Genomic DNA, 25937 nt, shown 5'->3' with positions numbered 1-25937 from the left:
AGATTAAAAAGACGGGAACTGTTCATTTTAGAAAAGAGATGACTATGAGTAGCTATGATAGAGGCCTACAAAATCATGAATGGTATTGAGAAAAAGTGAATAAGGAAGTATTATTTATCCCTTCCCATAACACAAGAACCAGGGGTCACTCAATGAAATTAATAGGTACAGTAAAAGCTGTGTTATCCAGCCCTGTACCAACCAAAAAGCTCTATAAACTGGCATTTCTTATCTTCGCAGAAAGTCCGATTTACAGTCCGGCCAACAGGAGCTGCGGAGCCAGCTCTCAGGGTGGGGCAGGCGCAGAGCCGCCTAGCTGCGCCTTTGCCTAGGAACAGCAGGGAGAGGTCACCGCTTGCAGGAAGCCATCCGAGGTGAGTGCCCCCCAGATCTAGCACCCCAAAACCCCTCCTGCTCCCCAACTCCCTGCCACGAGTCCCCTCCCACACCCAAACTCCCTCCAAGAGCCTGTGTCATGCACACCCTCCCATGCCCCAACCCTGCACTCAAACTCCCTCCCTCTTAGTTAACTGGAATTTTTCACTTACAGGAAACATAAGGAAGTACTTCTTCATACATCACAGTCAAGCTGTAGAACTTGTTGTCAGGGCATGCTATGAAGGCCAAAAGTATAATTGGGTTAAGAATTAGATAAGTTCATGGGGGATAGGTCCACCAATGGCTATTAGCACAAAGTGGTCAGGGACATAACCCCGTGCTCTGGTTATCCCTAAACCTCTCACTGCCAGAAGCTGGAATTGGATGACAGGGGGTGGACAACTTGACAAATGCCTAGTTTTGTTCATTTCCTCTGAAACATCTGGCCCTGACCTGTCAGAAGACGGGATACTCTGCTAGATGGACCATTGGTCTGACCTTCTTATGTAACACATAATAAAATGCATTTACCAAGCACCTCTGACCCACCTCACCTACTCTGTCCACTGACCCTTCTCCCAAGGATGATTCTAACATTCCACACTTCTCAAAAGCTTCGAACAGCTGTTCTGGTTGTATAAATAAGCCTTCCTGAGAAGTTTTCTTCTTACTCTCCCTAAAAGTGAAATTTGCCTGCTTAAGGCCTCAGGCCAGGTGGAAAACGTTCAACTTGAGGTCTGAAACTTCATTACCTTGTGTGGCTCTAAAAAGGAGCTTTATATACCTCTAAGCCTGGAAGCGCCCATAATATTTGACTGTGTGTCAAAGAAAGCTATTCACTGATTTTGTAAGTTTTAAAAATCTGTTTTTCCCCATTAGTCCTGTACAGTCGGACCTCTGCATTTAAGGCACTTGGCTTTATGGATAGAGAGATTAAAAGTTTCACTGGAATCATTTCAAGACTAGTTTATTTCTACAGTAGTTAAATATTGTACATTTGTGGTTTTGTCAGCCTCATTCTTCAGGGAAAATCTGAATTTTTCCCTCCCACGGTATAGTACTATTCAATTTAATGCATGAAAGAAAGTTTACACATCCTCCTCTGAAGAATCCAGATTTAGCTTCTACTTCTAGAAAGAGGATCATAGCCTGGTATCTTCACAGTCAATATGGTAGTCCTTATGTTTAATGTATCACTTTGTCACCAGAGGGTTTTTTTGTTTATTTTAAACATACACGTTAAATATATTGCAGAAGTTTGGGAGACACTAACAAAAGCCAACAAGAGAAAAATTATGGGAGAACAAATGGATATAGGATTAGTTATGCAAGCAAACTCTACAGGCTTACGGGTGTTATTTAAAAAGGCTTTCTGCTGTATCATCTATCTTAAAAGTGCACAAAACTGGTACAAGATATAGCGCAACATAGACAAGACAGTTCCCTTCTGCGGCCCAAACTTACTCTCAATCAAGACTAAACATATGTAGTTTACTACTAACAGTAAACTTTCAAAAATAAAATGTTAACTCAGGAAATACCTAGAAAGCGTTTTCCCTATTTAAAAAGGGACCCTGGAAGGCCCAAAATTTAGGCTATTAAGTTTAAACACCTAACAGAACTATGGTTTTTACTATTGTATGCATGTGAATTTTGTTTAGATTTAAACATTTGTCTGTAGCATTTGTAATCCCAAACACCACAGCATAATGCTAGAGCATGGGAACCAAAAAGTGAAATGACTCCCCCTTTTCACTCCCTTTGGGAAATGCAATGTACAGGGTAGAAGAAGTATTGGAGTGCGCACTTTGTTTTAATCCCAGATGTTATTTGTAATATAGTTAAGTACAGAACTCTCCAAGTTTATTTTAACTACTCTCCTGTAAATAAAAACAAATTCAGTTGAGCAAAGTGGTCTATATTTCCAGTTAAATGAAGTTATGGTTTAATTGATGTTTAGCACATGTAATAGGTTAAATGGTTGAACATGCAGCCACAACTCTGCCCTCCCTCCTCCACACTATCTGCTTTGTAACTGATGTCTTAAACTTAATGCTTATGTACACGGTACTTTCTGGATGCAAAAACTAAAAATTTCTTTTTCTTCCATAAGTACACTAATTTCATTGGTACAATGGTCATACATCTTTCCTTAGAGATTTTATTTAAATTATAAAATTCTCTTCTCTATAACATTCATTTTGCCATCAGTTTTCCTTTGCAGACATACTTAATAAAAGTTACTGTTTGAGGCCGTCTTGAGAAAAATGTGTGCAGTTGTGGTCTTTTACCATTTCATATGTAGCCTGCTTGCATTTTTCATGCAATTTATCCCCCACTTGACTAAAGCTTAAAATACTACTTCCACCAAAAAAATATATATTTTTTTTAAATATATGCAATAAACTGAGTGAGAATGTACAGAGAATTAAAACAGTTACCAATTCTGAAAGTTAATCTCTAGTGGTGGACCCATATACCCAAGTAGAGCCAAAACAGTAAAGAGGACTCAGCACAGATAAGCTGACCCATATGGGCAGACCTCGCCTATGCGATCAGGTCTTTACATCGCAAGTTCTTTTGGGCACAAATCCCATCCTCCTGTGTGTAGTATCTAGCACAAAAGGTAATGCACGTGTTGTCTGGGACCTCTGAACACTATTGCAGTGTATGAACAAGTTAATAAGGACTAGCCAGATTTTTACTAAGGACCTAGATGAAAGGTCCTGTTTTTATGGAGGACTACTTTTTTGGGGAGGGGGGAGGGAGAAGAAGGAGACAAAAAGCTATTATTTTTCTAGTCCTCACTGATCTGCCAACAATATGGTGTCTTTAAAGGCAGACTGACAGATAAGCCCCTTCCAGTCGATGGACAAGAAACCTGTGCTGGGGAGGGAAGAGGGAGAGAAGATAGCCAGTATTAATGATTAGAAGGAAAGCTTTACGATGTCCTCCCATTTTGCTTAACATCCAGAAAAATCACATTTGTAGATGAGGTGTTCAAGATGCCCCTTAGAACAAGTGGCGAGGGAAGAAGAAAAAACAACCCACATTCAGCCAGGATGTGGGCTTGTTAGTTATGAACTGCTACATATGTGCACGTGCATGGAAGGATAGATGATCAGCAAAAGCAGATAAACAGGAGAAAGATGCAAGATGAAGCAGCCCACCTCACTCCCAGACCTACACTTCCTATCATACATCCTTCAGCAAGTGACTTCTCTTTCTAGAGTCCCACCATATTGCCTCTTGGCATGTCAACTGTACCAATTTCATGAGCAGCTTAAACCACTGACCCAAGGAAATTGGAGCATCTGCTGTGAGGAATGGGAGGACAGTCAACCCCCACGTATGTTCGTACACACACACACTTATAGCACTATCCCTTGGGTCCAGCTGCCATTTGTTAGAGAGATTTTCAGACCCAAAAACATCTGCCTAGGAACAGCAGGGAGAGGTCACCGCTTGCAGGAAGCCGCTCGAGGTGAGTGCCCCCCAGATCCAGCACCCTAAAACCCCTCTTCCAGTTTAGAAACCTAGTATTCCGCCAAATCAAGTACCCATTCAACTGTATTTACTGAAGCTGATTGACTAAACTTACATAAGTATTTTGCCAGCCAAAGAAATCAGATTTCCACTCCACTCTTGTTTTTAGAAAAACATGCCCTGTAAAGGAAACTTGACCATGATGGTTATACAAAGGATTCCAGAAGTCTGAGTTGTGGCTGAAAATAGTTTCTACTTTTCTATTCTAACACACTTTTACAATAACCCACAGTTTGAGAACCCCTGAAATAGAGGGATTTTATCCTTGCTGTAAATGAGGAGCTCAAGGCAACCTTAACTAGAGTCTCTACCATAAATCCAAATATTTCAGTACCTCAATACACTCTCCTAACTTAGTCTTCCATGAGCCTGTAGCAAAACATCCATTAATTTCAATGGAAAAATTAGGGCCACAGTTATTAGTTTAGTTCCAGAAACCAGGTTCAGAAATGCAGCCTGAGTTGGCTGTAATTCCATCAAACCACCATTACCATTATTTCCGGTTCCCCAGATGGCTAGTAATGTTTATTAAAATAAAAGTAAGTCACCCTCTTGCCTTTTACATGAAAACTTAAGTCATAAAATACCTATCCTGACATTTTCATATGAGGACATACTTTATTGCATTACCGAAATCACAGGTGGCACGCTTAATTTTACATCTGTACGTGAGAAAGTATCAGTTTAACATCTTCCATGGCATTAAGGAATTTGATACCAACACACTGAGATTTTTGCTTCAATACAATAAAAGCCGTACGTATTCCCCAAGATAAATCTATATAGATCCATCTTTCTAATACATCTAGTAGTTCTGGAACCAGCACTTCAATCAGTGATGTAATATCTTACTCTCTGGCATAGGTTTGGGAAAAAGTCTCCTCACAATAAAATAAAAATACATACATTACAGCCAAGAGGTTGGGTATGTGACTTCCAACTCTGGAAGTTAGCTGAACTAGATATTACAGAATGCTAGTGATGTAGCCCCATTTTACAGACTGAGACTTGGAGGAGCTTAAATTAAGCTTACATTAAGTTCAAGGGCTAAAAAGAAGTCCGTGGTTTCTGTTCTCAACTCTGGCACATCTTTAGAGTCCCCCCTTTTCTTTAAGTGCAAGAAAATAGTTCCTCAGTTTCATCATCTTTTGTCTTGCAGTAAGAATTTCCACACAACAATGGCGATATTTAATAAAAACACAAGTGCTATGCACTTTTGAATGATGTATTTTAGGGGAAGTCTAGTATTTTTAAGGTGTAGGAATTATTAATTTTTCAGTTAGTGCCTTATTTTTCAAAGTTCTTATCTGACTTGTCCTAAGTGCCAAGTTTCTGAATAGATTTGCGTCACAAGGGACTAAAAGGTAGAGCACCCATCAGTGGTTAAATCTTACCACTTAGGAGTTCAGGGAGACATGGTGGGGGAGGCAATATCTTTTATTAGAAGTTTAATATTTGGACAGGACACTGCTAAACGGGACTTTTGAAAGCACAGTACTGGTGGAGGAAGAGGGAGAAGGTGGCACACATACGCAGGCGTCCAGATGTGCTCCGCCACAAGTACTGAGCAATATAGCAGGCCAATATTTTCAAATGTGTTTCTGAGCAGTAGTTCTACCATTATACCTCTCAAATGCTCTTCATTCTAAAGAATAGTGAGTCTAAGTTATATACTTATATGCCACACAAGTCTGGTCTCTCCTCCCTTTTGTTGTTGGAGGTTTACATCAGAAACAAGGCATTGTGAAACTAAGTTTACAGAAAGTTTTAGGTATTTATTTTACACTAAAAGAAATTAATCCAACATCATTTGAACCAATGTATGCAAGTAGCCATGTAAACTTTTTATTCCTCTTCTCTCTTCCTTCACCCCACCTTTTTAACTTGCCTCACTCAAGTCTTGCCTCAAATTGGACTGAATGCACTGCAGCACAGGAACGGTCTTTTCCTAGGTATAGCACCTACTACAGTGGTGATCTGATCCTAGTTGGGGCTTCAGGCACCAATACAATACAATACAAATATAGGATTAAAATAACTACTGGCAATAGTGTTAGACTTGGGCTAATTCTCTAACAAACTTTGGCAGATGAACCATACAGTTCTTATGAATCTAGACTCAAATCACACCCCCTAAATATATTTTTTTCCCCACAAACAGCAGGAAGCAGCGTACAAAGGCGTGTAATCGAACTTAAGAACTTGCAGTAACTTTAGAGGAAAAGTGTGCCCCCCCCCCATAAAATATGTTATGAAGGTATATCTATGTTTTATATGTTATATCACATCACACATTATATGAAGGCAAACAATTCACTAAAATGGTGTAAGAAGAGCCTGTGGCTGAATTGGGCCATCCACATCTTTCATACGGAGTTATGGCCTACGGAGGCTACAGGACCCAGCTCCATGTAGCCTCAAGCAGACTTGCTGCTCAAACTAAGACAGAGCTGTACATGTTGTATCCCACAGTTTTCACTTGAACTCCCTATTTACGATCAGGATGGATACAAACTGCTCCATTTTATGCAGATTAGGGATAGCTCTTGAGCTCTGAAGTTGCTAATGTAGCAGACCTTGGCTGAACAAAAGGAGACCCATGATATATTATGGTTCCACCTATCCAAAATTTTAAAAGTTCAAAGTTAACAGAAAACTTGAAGGCAGAAAGCCATTATACACTTCACAATCAAACTGGGAAATAAAAGGTTTAAAAACCATGACCTTTAAGAGAAAAAAGCCCCATCATCTTGAGGGATTGTGGAGAGGTGGAGAAAATGGGGGAGGGGGGAGGAGAGAGTGGGAAGGAAAAAAAGCAGTCACACTAGTGATGGACATTAAGAAAAACAAGTTATGACTAGCAGCATCGTTTCACAGTTGTTGAATAGAACATTTAATACAAACAATAAATGAATGCAAAATTAAAGCTACAGTTTTACAAACCCAAAGTCGGGCACAGTTCAAAAGTATGGCCTCCCACAGTAACTTTGCTTCATTGCATTTTGTATTAATATGCATGACTACATACATGTATTAAATTAATAAAAATACTAATACCAATACAAAATACACAAATATAATGCAACAAATTTAAAGTTTCTGTGAGAACCATAATGTTAAACTGGCTGATTTTCGGTGTGATTAAAATAATAATCTGACCATCGCATTAAGAGTTCTTGAAGCTCATTTCTTTGTACAAAAGAAGAAATTTAGGGCAGATCTATTTCTGTATCAAGTTTCTTCAAAAACTCCTCAGACAGCAGGCTAAATAAGAACAAATAAAGCTGTTTGAGATGTAGACTTCTAATTCCAGGATACAAATTAGAAGTCTTACTAGTGAAATCATGTACAGAGTCCATTTTTCCACACCCATGCTTGGATAAATAATTCCAATCAAATGGAATTTTACCAAAGCTTTGATTTTGAGAAGTACAATATCAGGTGTGTTCAAGGAGTGGAGCCACAAGACTGCCAGTTAGCATCCACAGGACAGATCAATCTTTTAAATTATACAGATCAACTGCTGAAGTTCCAGTTGTGATAAATCAGTGAGACTGTCAACCTATTAACAAAATAGAATCATAGAAGTGTAGGCCTGGAAGAGACCTCAATAGGTCATCAAGTCCAGACCCCTGCATCAAGGCAGGACAAAGTAATAACTAGACCAGCAGTTCTCAGAACTGTGGGTCGGGACCCCAAAATATGTAACAACCTCATTTTAGTGGTGTCACTACGGCTGGCATTAGACTTGCTGGAGTCCAGACCAAAGCCTAACCTTGAGCCCCACCACCTGGGGCAGAAGCCGAAGCCAGAGGGCTTCAGCCCTGGGTGGTGGGGCACAGGATACAGGTCCCCCTGCTCAGGCTTTGGCCTCCCTTCCTGGGGCGGTGGGGTTCAGGTGGGCTCATGCTTCAGCCCCCCCTCCTGGAGTCATGTAATAATTTTTGTTGTCAGAAGAGGGTGGAGGTGCAATGAAGTTTGAGAATCCCTGAAGTAGGCCATTCCTGACCAGTGTTTGAGTTTGAGACCCCTGGGTTAGACAAATGACCACAAGGGCCACATGAGGATTAATGCATTGGCCCGAGAGCCGCATCACTGACACCCCCACCCTCACTGCCCCCAGCCCCATTCCAATCCTTCCATGAGGCCCCGCCCCTGCCCCGCCCCCATTCCAACCACTTCCCCAAAGTGCTGCTCTTGCCGCTCCTCCAGGTACCTCCCCCAAAAGCTCCCATTGGCTGCGGTTCCCTGCCAATGGGAGTGCAGGGGGCGGTGCTTGGAAGCAAGAGCAATGCACAGAGCCCTCTACCCTCCCCCCCACCCCCCGTCCAGGGGCCACAGGGACATGGTTCCAGCCGCTTCAGGGAGCGGTGTGGGGCTCGCAGGCTGTAGTTTGCCCACCTCTGGCCTGGAGGTAGGCAGAGGGGCATGGGGAACTTGATGGGCCACACAAAAGAACCCCGCTGCATGTTTGAGACCCCCAGTCTAACCGGTTATTAAAAAACTCTGACAGAGATTCCACCATCTCTCCAACAATTTTTTCCAATGCTTAACTACCCTCACAGTTCGGAAGTTTTTCCTAATGTTCAACCTATACCTCCTTTGCTGCAATTTAAACCCATTGCTTCTTGTCCTATCCTCAGAGGTTAACAAGAAAAATCTTTTATGCACTTGTAAACTTATGTTCCCCCCCCTCAAGTCTTCTTGGCTCCAGACTAAAACTTTTTTTTTTTTTTTTAAAAATCTTCCCTAATCAGTCATGTATTGTAGACCCTGAATCATTTTTGTTGTTCTCCTCTGGACCTTCTCCAATTTGTTCACATCTTTCCTGAAATGTGGCACCCAGAACTGGACATACTACTCCATCTGAACCCTTATCAGCACAAAGTAGAATGAAAGAACTGCTTTTCACAGTTTGCTTACAACACTCCTGTTAATACATCCCAGAATGATGTTTGCCCCCCCCCTTTTTTTGGCAAAAGTGTTACACCAGGGGTCCCCCCAAACATTCTGTTACACCCCTTTACCCATAATGGAACCGGTGTCCCCCTCCCTCCCCTAGAACCATGGTCAGAAGCAGGGCTACGACCAGGGCAGAGCAAGGCTGGGTGGTGCCCCCAAATCATTGAACATCTCCTGGTTAAGACATGGTGGTCTCTTGCCCTACTTCCTATCTTTCCTACGCTGTGGGATAGTTAGCTTTTGTGATCTTCATACCCTCTGAAAAACTGCCAACTCCCTCAAACTGCTTTTCCCCTTAGACTTGTGTCCCATGGGATCTTACCTACCAATTACCTTAGCTTGCTAAAGTCTGCCTTTTTGAAATCCATTATCTTTATTTTGCAGTTTTCCCTATCATTCCTTAGAATCATGGATCACTTTTGCCCAAACTGCCCAGCACTTGCGACTTCTCAACCAGTTCCTCCCTATTTGTCAAAATCAAATCTAAAACAGCCTCTCCCCTAGTTGCTTTCTCCACCTTCTGAAATAAAAAGTTGTATCCAATGCATTCCAGGGACTTGTTGGATAATCTGTGCCCTGCTGTGTTATTTTCCCAACAGATGTCTGGGTAGTTGAAGCCCCCATCACCACTAAATCCTGCGCTTGTCATCTAAACTGGTATTTTTAAGAGCAAGGTAAATGTTTTCAAAAAAGCCAGACATTCTTCAGAGAAAAGCTATTCTATATTATATCCTGCCTTCCCACTACATAAACTTTGAGAAACAATGCATGTCCTTCAAAAAAATGCTGTAGTCGATTTCTCCATCAACCCGCCCCTGCTCAGTTTGGCTCCAACATGTAAAACTCAATCAGTTCAGAAACAGCCTGATAACTCTTTGTGCCATGCTACGCAACTCTTCCATTGGTATGAATAGTGGCAATGATGTTATATGATTTTCGTGAAAACTTTTTTGCAAAACTAGCATCTAATATTTGTTTGCGGTTGCCAGTTAAGTAATACAGTATGATTAATTTCCGTACTCTTAGGCCCTGATCCTACAACTTATCTGTACAAGCAGAACCCTCTGCTCATATGAAGCCCAACTGAAATTAATAGGATTGGGTCTGCTTCCACACATCTAGCTGCAGAATCAGAGCCTTAGACAACTTGTTTAAATTATATGCCCAATATAAGGCAGTTTAGACCGAGAGTTTAGCAGGTTTAACAAGAAAGGCTTTATGAAACTTAAAGCAAGTGTTCTTGACATATAAAGCAGTTATTTCAATATAAGTATCCCCTTTCAATGGTTACAACTGTAGGGTCTTATCAGTAGGGTAGCAGTTCCCAAAGTGGGGTCACTCCATCAGCAGATGGGGTTGCAGCAATCCCATGTGTGAGGTCATACAGTACAGATACGCCATTTTGTAAAGCAAAATGGCATCCTCCATGTTGCATGACCTTTCATGTCTGGTGTCTGTGGGGGAGGTCATGCTACGTGGAGGACACCATTTTTAAATGGCGTCCTCCATGCTGTCTGGGATCACAGGAATCAATACATCTGAACATGGTGTCATGCAGGGAAAGTGTTTGGGAACTGCTGCATTAGAGCATAACAATCATACGGTAAAACTGATAAGCCTATTTCATTGTTTGATGTGAGATATGAACAAAGTTCAAATGGTGAAAAATAAATTTGGTAAATTCAGTTTTAGTTATCCAACAAAAAGGTCTTTAAAAAGGAATTAAGAGTATAATTTAATCTATTATATCCTTTAATATCACAGCTGAAAATGCTATTGATAATGTAAATCAATACATTCAGCCTGCCTGAGCCACATAACTCCCTCTTTTACAAATGAAAGTCAGGACAACTATGCTTTCATACATCAGTCTTTCCCAATGTAAAATAAACGTATAAACAGTTAAATTAAGAACTGAAGAATGACTGGAAGATCTTTTTAATGCATACATTAAAATCTATTTTTTCCAATATTTGAGCTGTTTTAGTATTTCATGCAACTTGTTTTCATTGTCCAGAATAGTCCATTTCACTTGATTCAGTTATTTTCCATCTTTTGGGTTTTCTTGCATTAGCATAATGCCACAATATTTGATTTGAACACTGTAGATCTTCTTTTAAAAAAATTCCAGTGAATAGCCTAAAAAAGTACACACACACTTCTTACCGGGCATATGCTCAGTAAATTTGCCTTTTTTTTTTTTAAGCCCACTCCCCAAATTTTTTTTCCTGCTAAATTTGACTTTCAGAGTCCCTCTAACAAAGTTTTAGAATTAAGAAAGAAAACAACCTCATTGGCTTTAAGACTAATAGAATTTTATATATTTTTTAAAAATATGGACTGCATCAATGATCTGGAAAAAGGGATAAACAGTGAGATAGAAAATTTTGCAGATGATACAAAATTACTCAAGGTAATTAAGTCCAAAGCAGACTGAGGAATTACAAAAGAATCGCAAAGAACTGGGTGACCAGGCAACAAAATGGCACATGAAATTCAATGTTAATAAATGCAAAGTAATGCACACTGGAAAACTTAATTCCAACTATACATACAAAATAATGAGTTCTAAATTAGCTGTTAAAACACTAGAAAGATTTGGGACATTGTAGATAGTTCTCTGAAACATCCACTCAATGTGCAGCACTGGTATGCCCACACCTGGAATACTGTGAACAGTTCTGTTAGCACCATATCAAAAAAGATATGTTAGAATGGGAAAAGGTTCAAAGAAGGGCAACAAAGGTAATTAAAGCTTCCATATGAGGAGAGATTAAAAACATTGGAACCGTTCATCTTTGAAAAGAGAGGACTAAGGAGAGATATGATAAAGGTCTACAGAATTATGAATGGTGCGGAGAGTGAAGAAAGTGTTATTTAACCCTTCATAACACACAAGAACTAGGGGTCACATGATGAAATTAATAGGCAGCAGGTTTAAAACAAACTAATCGAAGTACTTCTTCACACAAGGAACAGTCAAGCTGTGGAATGCCTTGTGAAGGCCTAAAATACAACTGGGTTCCAAGAAGTTCATGGAGGATAGCTCCATCAATGGCTACTAGCCAAGATGGTCAGCGATACAACCCTGGGTGTTCCTAACCTCTAACTGCCAGAAGCGGGGAGTGGATGACAGGGCATGGATCACTTGAAATTGCCCTGTTCTGTTCATCCTCTCTGAAGTGCTTGGTATTGACTGCTGTCAGAAGACAGGACACTGGGCTAGATCAATCATTGGTCTGACCCAGTATGGCCACTCTTATATTCTTATGCAATATTCTGTTTCTTTTATAATATAAAATGTATGAAAGAATACTTAATAAACATGGACAGCCAAGATGTTAACTACATAAGCCTCAAGACATGTCCAAAAAAAGTTGTCAGTACAAATCACTGCTTCTCAGGTATGTATCCACTTTACTAATATAGTCCACTTATAGCAACCACTACAGATATGCAGTATTAGGAGCTACATATTTAGCTAGCACAAGATAACTTTTGCTCTGTTTCCTCCTATAAATAACTTTGATTTTTCTCCCCATAATTAGCACAGACTGTATCCTGTATCAAATGACACCCCAATAACAGATGCACCCCTTTTTTGTTTTACAATATAATATACATACTGTCATTTACTGCCTCTTCAGATGCTATAATGTTAAACTGTTTCCTTCAGCTGGATAAACAGCAATGCTCTTGGCCACACTGTAAAGATGATACAGGTGTGCCTATGAAAAATGCAGAAGCTAGATATTAAATAGGAGGGAGACAAGAGGCAGGAGCCATTTACATAGTCTTCCATGTTAGATTTCTGATATTTTTGGATTATCCCATTGTATCTCTGGATAAAATGTATTGAGGCACTGTGAAAATATTTACATCGAAGTAGTAAAAATATCTTCCAGCAAACACTGGACAAAATGTATTGCCATAAAGAGAGTACATAATAAATTACATCTTTATAACCAAAGACTTCTAAAGAGAATATTTTAGATACTAAAAAACTGTTCATAGAAACATAGGAAAATTCAGGTTAAACTTTTAAAAACTATGGAATACTATCATTCAGATTCCTTAACGGAGAAAATCTGAACTTACTATAAAATAAAGCCCAAACACAAGAATTCTTCTATGTTTTAAGTGTTCTCATCAGCTCCCTCAAACATGCAAAGAATGCAAAGAACAACTGTGTGTGTTAAAGTCTTAAAGAAAAGGAAAATATAAACCCACCATTACCTACCTTTAACATGGTCTGACAGGAGACTTATCTTACTATTCAAAAAAAAAATCAAAGCAAAAACAAAAAACAGATTCCTAAAATACAACTAAGTGGCATTGTAAAATTTATTGCAGGAACAAAAATCAGGGTTGGAAAGTTTTAAGTACATGTTTCTAAAGGGAATAATCTATCAAACCACAGGAGGTGACCAGAACTGCCATCATCATTGCTGTTAACACAAAGAAATGTGTTTTGGGGGTTGCTGAGGGGGGGGAAGAGAACAAACACTCAACAATGGCTACCAGACTCCAGAGGAATTCTTGGGGATGGGGTGGGAGTGGGGGGGTTATCCCACACAAGACACAATTTTGGTTTAAAAAATTAAGTAGTAATGTTACTACGACATAACTTTAATTACTACATGAAGCTTTCCAATCACGTCAACTAAACTTCCCATAAGTTCTAACATACAAACTGGATTTCTAAAAAACGTAACGTAGAAAAAATGAAAGCACTATTCATAATACTTCTCTATTCCCATCCAAATCATAATACTTTGCACAAAACTTGCATTCAAAGAGAAGAAAAGTAGAATACTGGAATTCAATATAGTTTTTGCAACTTGTAGTAAGTGAGCTATATATTATATTAAATATTTAAGATATGGGGTGTTACAGGTTGGGCTAGACACAAACTGCTGGTTTTCTGCAATTGAGGCCTACAGAATACAGTCTGGTTACTCCAACATAAAATTTTCTAAAAGTTTACCACCATATGGCTCACCCAGCCATCACTGAGCAAAGTATTAACAAAATAATTATAGCCAGATATTTTATGTTTATGTCTCTCAGACACAGAATGCACTTATATATTCCAGTGAAAACTCTAGTTGAGTAGAAGTTTGTATTTCACAACACAGAACAGAAAAAAAAAACCAGTTTAGACAAAAAACATGGATGAATATTTCCTAGGGATGTGATATAAAGCAGCAGCAATCCTATTTGAAAAGTAATTAGACCAATATATAATAGTCATTTTAAACAGACTAGTTTTTATTTAAAAAAAATCAGATTTAGGGGACTGTAAATTGCTGTTATACGCCTACACTTTGCCCCATGCATATGTCCTCCCCATAAGCAAATCTCTAAGTTACTTTCCAATTCAAAAATGGGATAGTTGTACAGGCATAAACAAAAAGTCCTCGTTGGCTTGATCATGCACTCATCCCTGAAAAGCTTCAATAATCATTTAAACTTTTAATATGATCCTAAATTAAATCCCATGCTTCATTAAGGAGACTTTTGGAATTTTGTACTCTGAACACTGAGAATCCAATTCACAGCACACATACATGAAGTATAATTAAGACATCTTCAAAACATTTTACTTACCAAACACGCTCAAAGACTTGCGCTATTTGTATAAGATTAATCACATTTTAAAGCTGCAAAACACAAAAATTCAGGGCAATCTAACAGTGAAGCCTGCAACAACAGCTCACACGAGCTAATTTTAATGAAAGCACAGTGGACCAGAAAATAGATTTGACCAGCTGGCTAAACTCATCCTGAGGCCTACAACTCAGCATGCACATTTAAAAAAAACAAAACAGTATCTATCTGTTCTGATTTCCCATGAACAGTACAGGCTCCTCTCCATCAGAGGACCTAAAGAACTGTTACTACTATAAAGCATTCTATTTTTCAAAGAGCTATTTATTAGAACAGTTAGGAAAGATATGATATGATGTAAATAAAAAGAGGGTTTATTTTTAGAACTCAGCCAAGATTTAGAAAAAAAGATATACGTGATACTAAAATACAGGCCATCTCCAGAAAAGCTCCCCCTAATCTTAAAGTTACCCCTTTAAAGTGTGCAAGGTTTCCAGTACAATTTTATTTGACCTTTAAAGATCTCCTCTCCTTGGCAACTGATTTTTGCTGGTCACTTGGGTGATTGCAGAGAACGAACTTCACTGCACTTAAAAAACCTCACTGTTTAGAAAAAAAAGCTACAGTCAATGTGAGTTTGTCATAATAATCTTACACTTGCATCACATCTTTTACCCCAACGGATCTTGAAATGCTTTAAGCTATACATACATGAGAATTAGTTCACCAACCACAAAGGCATTTGCTATAAAAAACTCAACATTTTGGAATGAACGGCAAGAAGTCTAATGCCGATATTGTTGAAGATGTGTAGCTATATTAACATAACTTGGTTCCTTTGCATATGCCTCAACTGCTGAAGGAGTAATTATTTAGCTCTTAAAATATTTCAGGATGTATATTTTATGACATAATACAAAATCATGTGCTAAGAGCTAGTGTTTACATGAACATCAAAGAAATTTCTCTTTGCAAAATTCATATACAAATGCATATATGCATTTACATACGGGCCAGAGAATTCTTGGCCTAGAGGAGCAGCTTTATCTTCTAACCTATAACAGTGCAATACATAAAACCTAATTTTAATCTAAGCAGCAATTATTGATGTTACTTACATTTTTATTCTGCCAAAAACAAGTTTGTTTCCACTCCAACTAGAAAACAAATGTAAACAGCTGAAAGGGTGGTGGGGAGCGAACATTTATTATGAGCCTGCATTACCTGTCACCAAATATAAATATTAAAAATTACTATGACTAAAACTTGTTAATAGAGACAAGAGGTTATTATGTTAAATACAACTCCCTTATAAATATTGTCACCAATTTACAGCCATGAGTGAGGAATCACACCTCCCCAAGCAAGTAGTGCTCAGTATATATAGTAACAGAAAACCATTAACACAGGTAATAGATGATCTCCCCCACTTCCACACAAGCACTAAGCCACCCTTCAGAGTACATACACACATTCCCACCCCCTATCCTATATATCAGCACTACACAAGTCCCTCCTTCCCCTCTCACACTTGGGATCGCATGGGTACAGAGCACCCCTCCTTCCAAACAACAGAATAGGCCCCTCTGGCCAGTCCTTTCGCCCAGCACTTGTATGCTCTCCGCAAGAGGGATCCACTAAGGCAGAGGGACCAAGTAGGTGCCTTGCTACCCTGACCTCGGTGCCCATCAGACAATACCCAAGCTATTGTGCCCACAAAGCCATGCCCAGCCCCTCCATTACCCCTTGTGAAAGATATCTGAGTGGCTACTCCCCCAGCTGATCCCCCAAACAGCCAGTACCGGTGCCCAGCCCCGCTGCCTGCCTGTTCCCCACGCTTGTAATTGTGCTAGACCCTTGCCCCTGTCAGCACCACACACACAGGGCCAGCTGGTACCTGTGCAGGCCTGGCTAACAACCCCCCACTCCGCACCAGTACATGTGCCCAACCCCGCAAGTTACTCCATATACAGCCAGTACCAGTACCTGGGCCCCGCTAGCTGCCCGCCCAAACACACACACGGCAAGTACATGTGCCCCGCCACCTCCATGGCCCAGGGACCTGTGCCCGGCCCCGCAGCTTGCCCCTGCCCCCCCCCCACACACACACACACACACCCCGCCCAGGGACCTGTGCCTGGCCCCGCAGCTCACACCCCCCACACACACACCCCGCCCAGGGACCTGTGCCTGGCCCCGCAGCTCACACACACCCCCCCACACACACACACACACAGCGCCCAGGGACCTGTGGCCGGCCCCGCAGCTCACACCCCCCCCACACACACACACCGCCCAGGAACCTGTGCCCAGTCCCGCAGCTCCCCCCCCCTCCCCCAACACACACACACCGCCCAGGGACCTGTGCCCGGCCCCGCACCTTCCCCCCCCCAACACACAAACCCCGCCCAGGGACCTGTGCCCGGCCCCGCACCTTCCCCCCCCCCCCAACACACACACACACACCGCCCAGGGACCTGTGCCTGGCCCCGCAGCTCACCCTCCCCACACACACCCCCCGCCCAGGGACCTGTGCCCGGGCCCGCAGCTCGCCCCTCCCCCCCCCCACACACCGCCCAGGGACCTGTGCCCGGCCCCGCACCTTCCCCCCCCCCCCAACACACACACACAGCGCGCCCAGGGACCTGTGCCCGGCTCCGCAGCTCCCCCCCCCACACACACACACACAGCGCGCCCAGGGACCTGTGCCCGGCCCCGCAGCTCCCCCCCCCCAACACACACACACCGCCCAGGGACCTGTGCCCGGCCCCGCAGCTCCCCCCCCCCCAACACACACACACCGCACAGGGACCTGTGCCCGGCCCCGCACCTCCCCCCCCCAACACACACACACACAGCGCCCAGGGACCTGTGCCCGGCCCCGCAGCTCACCCCCCCACACACACCCCCCGCCCAGGGACCTGTGCCCGGCCCCGCAGCTCACCCCCCACACACACACCCCCCGCCCAGGGACCTGTGCCCGGCCCCGCAGCTCACCCCACACACACACACACCCCCCGCCCACGGACCTGTGCCCGGCCCCGCAGCTCGCCCCTCCCCCCCCCCACACCCCACCCAGGGACCTGTGCCCAGCCCCGCCCCTCCCCCGCCCCTCCCAACACACACACACGCACACACCGCCCAGGGACCTGTGCCTGGCCCCGCACCTCCCGCCCCCCCCAACACACACCCCCCGCCCAGGGACCTGTGGCCGGCCCCGCAGCTCACACACCCCCCACACACACACACCGCCCAGGAACCTGTGCCCAGCCCCGCAGCTCCCCCCCCTCCCCCAACACACACACACCGCCCAGGGACCTGTGCCCGGCCCCGCACCTTCCCCCCCCCCAACACACAAACCCCGCCCAGGGACCTGTGCCCGGCCCCGCACCTTCCCCCCCCCCCCCAACACACACACCGCCCAGGGACCTGTGCCTGGCCCCGCAGCTCACCCTCCCCACACACACCCCCCGGCCAGGGACCTGTGCCCGGGCCCGCAGCTCGCCCCTCCCCCCCCCCACACCGCCCAGGGACCTGTGCCCGGCCCCGCACCTTCCCCCCCCCCCCCAACACACACACACAGCGCGCCCAGGGACCTGTGCCCGGCTCCGCAGCTCCCCCCCACACACACACACAGCGCGCCCAGGGACCTGTGCCCGGCCCCGCAGCTCCCCCCCCCCAACACACACACAGCGCCCAGGGACCTGTGCCCGGCCCCGCAGCTCCCCCCCACACACACACAGCGCGCCCAGGGACCTGTGCCCGGCCCCGCAGCTCCCCCCCCCAACACACACACAGCGCCCAGGGACCTGTGCCCGGCCCCGCAGCTCCCCCCCCCAACACACACACACACAGCGCCCAGGGACCTGTGCCCGGCCCCGCACCTCCCCCCCCCCAACACACACACACCGCACAGGGACCTGTGCCCGGCCCCGCACCTCCCCCCCCCCAACACACACACACCGCACAGGGACCTGTGCCCGGCCCCGCACCTCCCCCCCCCCAACACACACACACACAGCGCCCAGGGACCTGTGCCCGGCCCCGCAGCTCCCCCCCCCAACACACACACACACAGCGCCCAGGGACCTGTGCCCGGCCCCGCAGCTCCCCCCCCCCAACACACACACACACAGCGCCCAGGGACCTGTGCCCGGCCCCGCAGCTCCCCCCCCAACACACACACACACAGCGCCCAGGGACCTGTGCCCGGCCCCGCAGCTCCCCCACGCACACACACACAGCGCCCAGGGACCTGTGCCCGGCCCCGCAGCTCCCCCCCCCCAACACACACACACACACCGCACAGGGACCTGTGCCCGGCCCCGCACCTCCCCCCCCACAACACACACAGCCCGCCCAGGGACCTGTGCCCGGCCCCGCACTTCCCCCCCCCCCAACACACACAGCCCGCCCAGGGACCTGTGCCTGGCCCCGCACCTCCCCCCCCCCAACACACACACCCACCCAGGGACCTGTGCCCAGCCCCGCAGCTCCCCCCCCCAACACACACACACCGCCCAGGGACCTGTGCCCGGCCCCGCACCCCCCCCCAACACACACACACACACACCGCCCAGGGACCTGTGCCCAGCCCCGCAGCTCCCCCCCCCCAACACACACACAGCGCCCAGGGACCTGTGCCCGGCCCCGCACCTCCCCCCCCAACACACACACACACCGCCCAGGGACCTGTGCCCGGCCCCGCACCTCCCCCCCCAACACACACACACACCGCCCAGGGACCTGTGCCCGGCCCCGCAGCTCCCCCCCCAACACACACAGCCCGCCCAGGGACCTGTGCCCGGCCCCGCAGCTCACCCCCCCCCCTCAACACACACAGCGCGCCCAGGGACCTGTGCCCGGCCCCGCAGCTCCCCCCCCAACACACACACACACCGCCCAGGGACCTGTGCCCGGCCCCGCAGCTCCCCCCCCAACACACACACACACACCGCCCAGGGACCTGTGCCCGGCCCCGCAGCTCCCCCCCCAACACACACACACCGCCCAGGGACCTGTGCCCGGCCCCGCAGCTCACCCCCCCCCCAACACACACACACCGCCCAGGGACCTGTGCCCGGCCCCGCAGCTCCCCCCCCAACACACACACACCGCCCAGGGACCTGTGCCCGGCCCCGCAGCTCCCCCCCCCAACACACACACACACACACACCGCCCAGGGACCTGTGCCCGGCCCCGCAGCTACCTGCGCCCAGTACCTCCCCCCACTACAGCTAGTACCTGAGACCCTCCCCACCCGGTATCTGTACTTGCCCCCCCTTGTCCTTAGCCCCATTCCCTCCCCGGCTAGTACCGCCGCCGATACCTGTCCCGCCGCTCTGCCTCCCGGGCTCACGCTCATTCCCCGTGCCCGGCCCCGCTGCCCCCACCAGGTACCTGCCCTCCAAGGCCAGCGCGGGCCGCCTCCCTCCGCATATGTGAACAACGCTCCTCAATGGCAATTGAACAAAACACAGCGAGCTCCGCCCCCTCCAGACACGCTCCTCCCATTGGCCGGCTCTGCAAGCCTCTGACCTCTCACCCATGCCGCCATAGGGCCACACTGCACACTCACCCCGCCCACAGGGGATGGACTAGCCACGGGAGCGCTTCCACTGCAGCGACGGCCAATTCAATGGGCCTTTCCGGACTACAACTCCCAGAAGGCATAGCGGCCGCCCCACACCCTGTGTAGTACCCATGCGCATGCGCTCACGCAAGGCGGGGGCGGAGAAAGACATGTTAAGGAAGTGATGCGCATGCTCTAGCCGAGATCAATATCCCCGGATGAAACTGCAAAGGAACAGCCTCCCCCGAGCCTTTGCTCCTCTCGCATGTGTATTATAATTCATTCGTCTGAGACTAGAAGTGGACGCGTTACGTCGTTATGCGCATGCGCGGTGGTAATAACGGGGGGGGAGAGTGATGTGATCCTTGCTGGGAAGTGGGCATGCGCGCTTTAGGGAGCGTGGGGGTGAGGCCGGGTACCCGTCCTGTCACCGCCCTCCGCGGGGTTGGAGCGGCCACCGCCGTGCTTGCGCCCCAGGGGCCGGGAGGGGCCGAGCGACACCCACCCCAGAGCCTAGGGGCTCCGGCAGGCTGCGGAAGGGCGCTTAGGCACACGCAGCCCCACGGCCCGTGGCCCCGCAGAGGCCGGCGAGGCCCCCTCTAGATGGGGAAAGGGACCTTGGCCCTTTGCTGGCAGTGCCTTCACAGAGAGCAGCCTGCCGTCCCTTCTGAAGGGCAGCCCAGCCCCAGGAAGCCTTTACAGCTCCTCGGGGGTCAGAGCTCCCCTTTTTGAGTGATTAGCTAAGAACTGCTTCCATTACAGCTGGACCTCACCCACCTGCTCTTCAGGCAAAGTCACGTGCTTGAGAGGAGCTCTGCTACCCACAAAACCAGGACCGTGCGTGTATAGCAGAAGGATTTCATCCTCCAGGGTCCATCTGTAGCAGTTGATGGAGCTGCCAGTGGTCTGTAACTTTACTTTTCACCTCAGAGATGTAGCAGAGGTTGACAGGAAAGACTGAAAAGTCTCCATTCTTTTCTTTAAGGATGCTCACACAGATGGATGAAGGACACTAGTCTCCATGAGAACCATTGTGGGAAATTGTGAGTCACTGTGACCTCAAGCAGCAGCAATATGCAGACTGAATGACATTGACATTCTCCCCTCATTACAAGATTTTTTTTTTAACTTTTAACATTCCTGATATATTCTCCATAACTGGAATTTCATTTGACTTCCTGCATAGATGTGCACACTTACTTTGTGCTGTACTCCACTGTTACAGTTGCACTGCTCTCTGGTTGTCTTATTCCCACAGTTTCCAGCCCTCTGGCTTCCAGGAAGACCTTAGGGAAGTCCATGGGAATTGTGAGAGAAGGCATCAAATGCTTCTGGAAAACTCCCATCATTCCACATCCCCATTTTCTAGTCTTTGTCCAACTGGAGGACAGGATGGACTGTTTCTTATTATACAAGAAAGGTTTCTATTGGAGTGTTTGAAAAGCAGTTCCAAAGCAGCTACAATAGGAAATGGAGGGTGTTTGTTTGCACAGCACTAAGACTGTGATCCCAATAGGGCAGAGACTGTCTCTTATGTGTCTGCATTTATACCTACCATTACCACAATAATGAACTATAACTACCATTAATAGAATCATAAATTAAAATCCTTTTAATAGATTTTTTGCTATTTACACCTTCCACTCTTCAGTGCTTGTAGATATTTATAGTAATATGTTACAACACTACCCTCCTCCCAATCTTGCCTACATATTGATTGTATCCAACTACATTGTAAATTTGTGATGCATCATGAGACTGCAGTGGCACAAGGGCCAAACCTAAGATTCAGATGCAGAATCAGAGCCCAAAATCATCACTGTATTTGTCCATAGGAAACCTGTTTCATACTGCTTTTTTTCATGCCTTTAATTCTAGCACTAGCATATGGCCAAATCAGAATTCATTTACCCCCTAACACTATTTCAGTATTTCCTTTGTCAGCTTTTGCTTTTCTTCTTTGCAAGCCCTATGACACCCAGTTTGTTGAATTTATCCTCTGTATTTTTAATGTCTCTTCATGTTGGCATTAAAGCCTTCCCAAACAATTGTGGCAGGGCACCCTTCCCATACCATTGCAGTATAATAAATTATCTTTGAAACAAATGACCTCTTTGTACACTACCTCTTCAGGCACTAGTTTACTTCCAAGATTTTCTGAAAAGATTACCTACAGTTCACAGGTCTCTCCTTCAGCTCCTAATGCTGGTCCTTGAAATACTTTTTAGTTGTATTCATTTTGCTTCTGGCCTTATCCATTCTAAACACATGAGAAATTGTATTCCATCTGTTTTCATGATCCTGTCCGTGACCTTGTTTGGCAGTAATAAAGCCATATCCTGCAAGCACTTTTGTACATAGAACTCCCTGTTGAAGACAACTGATCCCTGGGGCAGTTCACTACTAACCCTTTTCCACACTCAGAATTGGCCATTTAGTCATACATGTAATCAGTTTTTAACACTTTATAATTTTACCTTTCATGCCATAGTTACCAAGTTTCTTTAATAGATTCTTGTGAGGGACTTTGTGAAAAGGCTTTTGACAAAGTCTCTAATCAAATTATATCATTGGGGTTTCATTTACCTATTAGTTTAACTCTTTCAAAGCATCCTAACTAACTTGAGACACATTATGTATCCTTAGTGTTGCCACGCTGCTTTGTTCCTATCAGGTTACAGGGAACAAAGGTCTTTGCAGTAATGATTTTTTCAACTCTTTTTCCCCCAGGTACTGCAGTAAGGTTCACCGTCTATACCTCTTAGATCTTCTGTCTCCGTCCCTCCTGTAACTTTCACAAGTCCTTACCCTTATTTGCTCCCACTCCCTCCACTGACATCTTTCTGCAGCTGTCCCTGTCTCTTTCCCGTCACAGGTAGGAAAGGCTGCCAGTCTATTTTTCCATTACCTCTGATGGGCCCACTCGTCTCTATCTAGCACATGAGCAGGTGGGGATCTGAGCCACAAGCAAGTAATTGTACCAGGTGGCATACTCCTCCAGTCACCTAATGGCTTCCTATTCTGTTTGATGTGAGGCACCAACAAGTGGACAAGCTGTGTGGAAGCTGCCTAAGTAGCATAGACACCAACTTTTCCTTTTCCCCAGGGGTGCTCAACCCCCACTTCGCCCAAGGCCCTGCCCCCACTCCACCCCCTTCCCCAAGGCCCCATGCTTGCTCTACCTCTTCTTGCCCCCACTCCACCCCTCCCTGAGGCTCCCGCCCACCCGCTGCTCTCTGCATTTCACTTTGGCGGCAGCACCACCCCCTGTCAGCTGTTTGGCAGCAACACAGCCCCCTCCCCCCCAGCTGTTGGGCCACAGCAGCGGCACCCCCCACACACACACATCAGGTGAACAGCGGGTGTAGGGAACGGGTGCTCAGTACCCACTATTTTTTTCCCCATGGGTCCTCCAGACCTGGAGCACCCACGGAGTCAGTGCCTCTGCTAAGTAGCACTCCCAAGCTAGTCTCTAGTTTTTGGGATCCCTGCTAATGTGGAAGTGGGGAATTGAGAATCATATCCCGAGTCTGAAACAGGGCAAGTGGCAACTTAAAGAAATGGCATCAAGTGTTCAGCTATGGTCTCTCCCCAGCTTCTATACCACCAAGAGTAAAGGCCCAGCAAAGATCTGGATTATAGTTGAGATCTAAGAAAGTGTGGACTCAAAGTTCCTCTGCAACAAGGTTCAATAGTAATCCTCTAACACTATACAGAGCTACTGTATGAGATGACTATTCTAAAATTCTATTTTCTGGATTTTATTGCATCCCACCATATACTCCAAGTACCAGATTAAGTGAGAGTGTATTTTGTTTATACAGATAGATACCAGCTTAATAAACATCAGCTGGGATGATGTAGGTATACTTCATCCTGCCTCAGTGCAGGGGGCTGGACTAGATGAATTCTTGAAGTCCCTTCCAGCCCTACATTTTGAATATTCTAATAATATATATTAAAAATATCAGTCTATACATTTTGGGCTCAATCATCCCTTGACCTGTATGCCCATGCAGGAGCATTAGATGGAATTTAAAATTCCCATAATATCCCTGTGCAAGCCCCCTGGTTCTTGGGTCCAGTTGTACAGTGGTATGCAGGTGCTTCTCCCTCCTTTGAAAGAGGGGAGTGAGAGCCTGGGCTTTGCCTCCTGCCGACTGGTGTGCTGGAGGAGAGCTGAGTTAGGGTTAGAATGTGAGAGCAATTTGCTGCCAGTATAGGCCAGCAGAAAATTACCACCACACTAACCCTCCTTCCCCACCCTGAGCAAGGAGGGAAGCACCCAGGACATTGTGCCAATCTAACCCATAGATTTTTACATATCCTCTGGGTTCATGATGGATTCTAATCTTTAAAAAAAACGAACAAGCAGTAGCGCTGGAACAGTTTTTCGAGTGGGGTACTGAGCTGTGCCCCCCCGTGCCCATGCCCCTCACTGCCCCCTAGAGCTGGTGCCAGGAGCAGGGCCATGGCTTCAGGGTGGAGCAGGTGCAGACGGGTAAGGGGGCTGAGGCTGGGGCCACAGCTGGGCGCGGGGGTGGAGCCCCAGGCACGGGGCTGGCAGCTGGGACCCTGGGGCCAAAAGCAGAACCCCAGACACAGGGCCAGCAGCCAGGACCCTGCATGTGGACCAGAAGCTGAAGCCCTGGGCCTGGGGCAGGCAGCGTGCAAAGCCAGGGGGGTGCTATCACACACCTACTTCCCGCAAACGAGAGAAGCAGTAAAGTGAGTGAGATGCCATATTTATCCACAGTGCAGAGTTGTTAAATTTCAGATATGCATTTTGCATTAACTAAAAAATATTTTGCACTGTATAATGATGCAGTAATCACATTTTAAAGTGTTTAGTCATTAACTTTACTAATCCAAAAGCAGCTGGGCATATGCATAACTGCTCTACACTGTTTCTTCTGTATCTTAAGATCTGAGAAATTAATACAGGTAAGCAGTCTAGAATTTTGCTAGCAAATTTCAGTTAAGTTACATAACATAATATTCCTCTTCCTGCCAGAGGCATTATTAGCCATTCATCTGTTCCCCTATAAAATATTTATGATACAAGTGGGGCCTCTGTTTTCAGAGACCGGTGAAATTTATGAAGCCCTGTCAGAAAGATTCCAGATCCAATAAAACCCTAGCTAATCCTCTTGTATCAGGGACAGTTTGCAACCCCCCTTAGCAGGCAAGCAATCAACCTGGATGCCATCTCCTAGCCCATGGAGTCCAGGGCCAGATTTAGGGGCAGGCGACCTTGGCGATTGCCTGGGGTGCCAGGTTTGGGGGGTGCCAGGCTCAGGATGCTCTTTTTGTTGTTAGCAACAAAAGGGAAAATAAAATGTTTGAGGTAAAAATCTTTCAGGTACTGATGTTAGTACATTTCAGTTATCCTTAAAATTAAAAGGTCTGTAAGCTTAGATGAAACAGTTTTTTTATTTGCTTATATATAGCATGAATAAATACAGATTTACAGATCCTAGTGTGCAAATGTATCATCTTATATGACAGGGGTAAAACATGCATGCAAATCATGCATCTAAGTTGTGAAATGGGCTACAAATGCAATAAAAAAATTAAGTATTCAAAAGTTTAATAAATGAGGGGTGAGATGAAAACGCTGTTTGTGTGGGGCACCATTTGGTTTAGGGCCAGATCTGATGGAGTCTTCTTGGTGATGGGTGAAGAAAGAAACCAAACTGGCTCTGTAGTCCTACTTAGAGCAGGATCTGCAATATCCCTCATATTCTAGTGGGATATGGGAGGTAGAGGGGGGAATTTTTAGCGTGGCCTAATTTATCAAACTGGCTTTTCACACTTCCCCACCCAAGTCTATTTGTTTGGCAATCCTACAGCTAAATGTCTGGATTCT

The 25937-nt window shown here is 45.9% G+C and overlaps 1 protein-coding gene and 1 long non-coding RNA gene across 16 annotated transcripts in view; one reads left to right on the top strand and one right to left on the bottom strand.

The window, feature by feature from the left end:
* FAM53A (family with sequence similarity 53 member A) overlaps nucleotides 1-19983 on the bottom strand; it is a 118817-nt gene extending 98834 nt beyond the window's left edge. For 12 of the 15 annotated variants that reach the window (XR_012158755.1, XR_012158757.1, XR_012158758.1 and 9 more), the window contains exon 1: nucleotides 19826-19915. The gene's annotated coding sequence lies outside the window, so the exon portion shown is untranslated. Of the gene's footprint in view, nucleotides 1-548; nucleotides 6911-12512; nucleotides 16266-19825 lie in introns of those variants that run through there. The other 3 variants (XM_073342767.1, XM_073342773.1, XM_073342772.1) reach the window with 3 other exon arrangements.
* Nucleotides 19984-20298: 315 nt separating this feature from the next.
* On the top strand, nucleotides 20299-22174 carry LOC140910829 (uncharacterized). Its single transcript, XR_012158754.1, has 2 exons — nucleotides 20299-20402; nucleotides 20831-22174. It is a non-coding gene; the product is annotated as an uncharacterized lncRNA (long non-coding RNA).
* The last annotated feature ends 3763 nt before the right edge of the window (nucleotides 22175-25937 follow it).

This window comes from Lepidochelys kempii, chromosome 4, assembly GCF_965140265.1.
Source record: "Lepidochelys kempii isolate rLepKem1 chromosome 4, rLepKem1.hap2, whole genome shotgun sequence".
NCBI lineage: Eukaryota > Metazoa > Chordata > Testudines > Cheloniidae > Lepidochelys > Lepidochelys kempii.
This window is presented reverse-complemented; position numbering and strand designations above follow the sequence as displayed.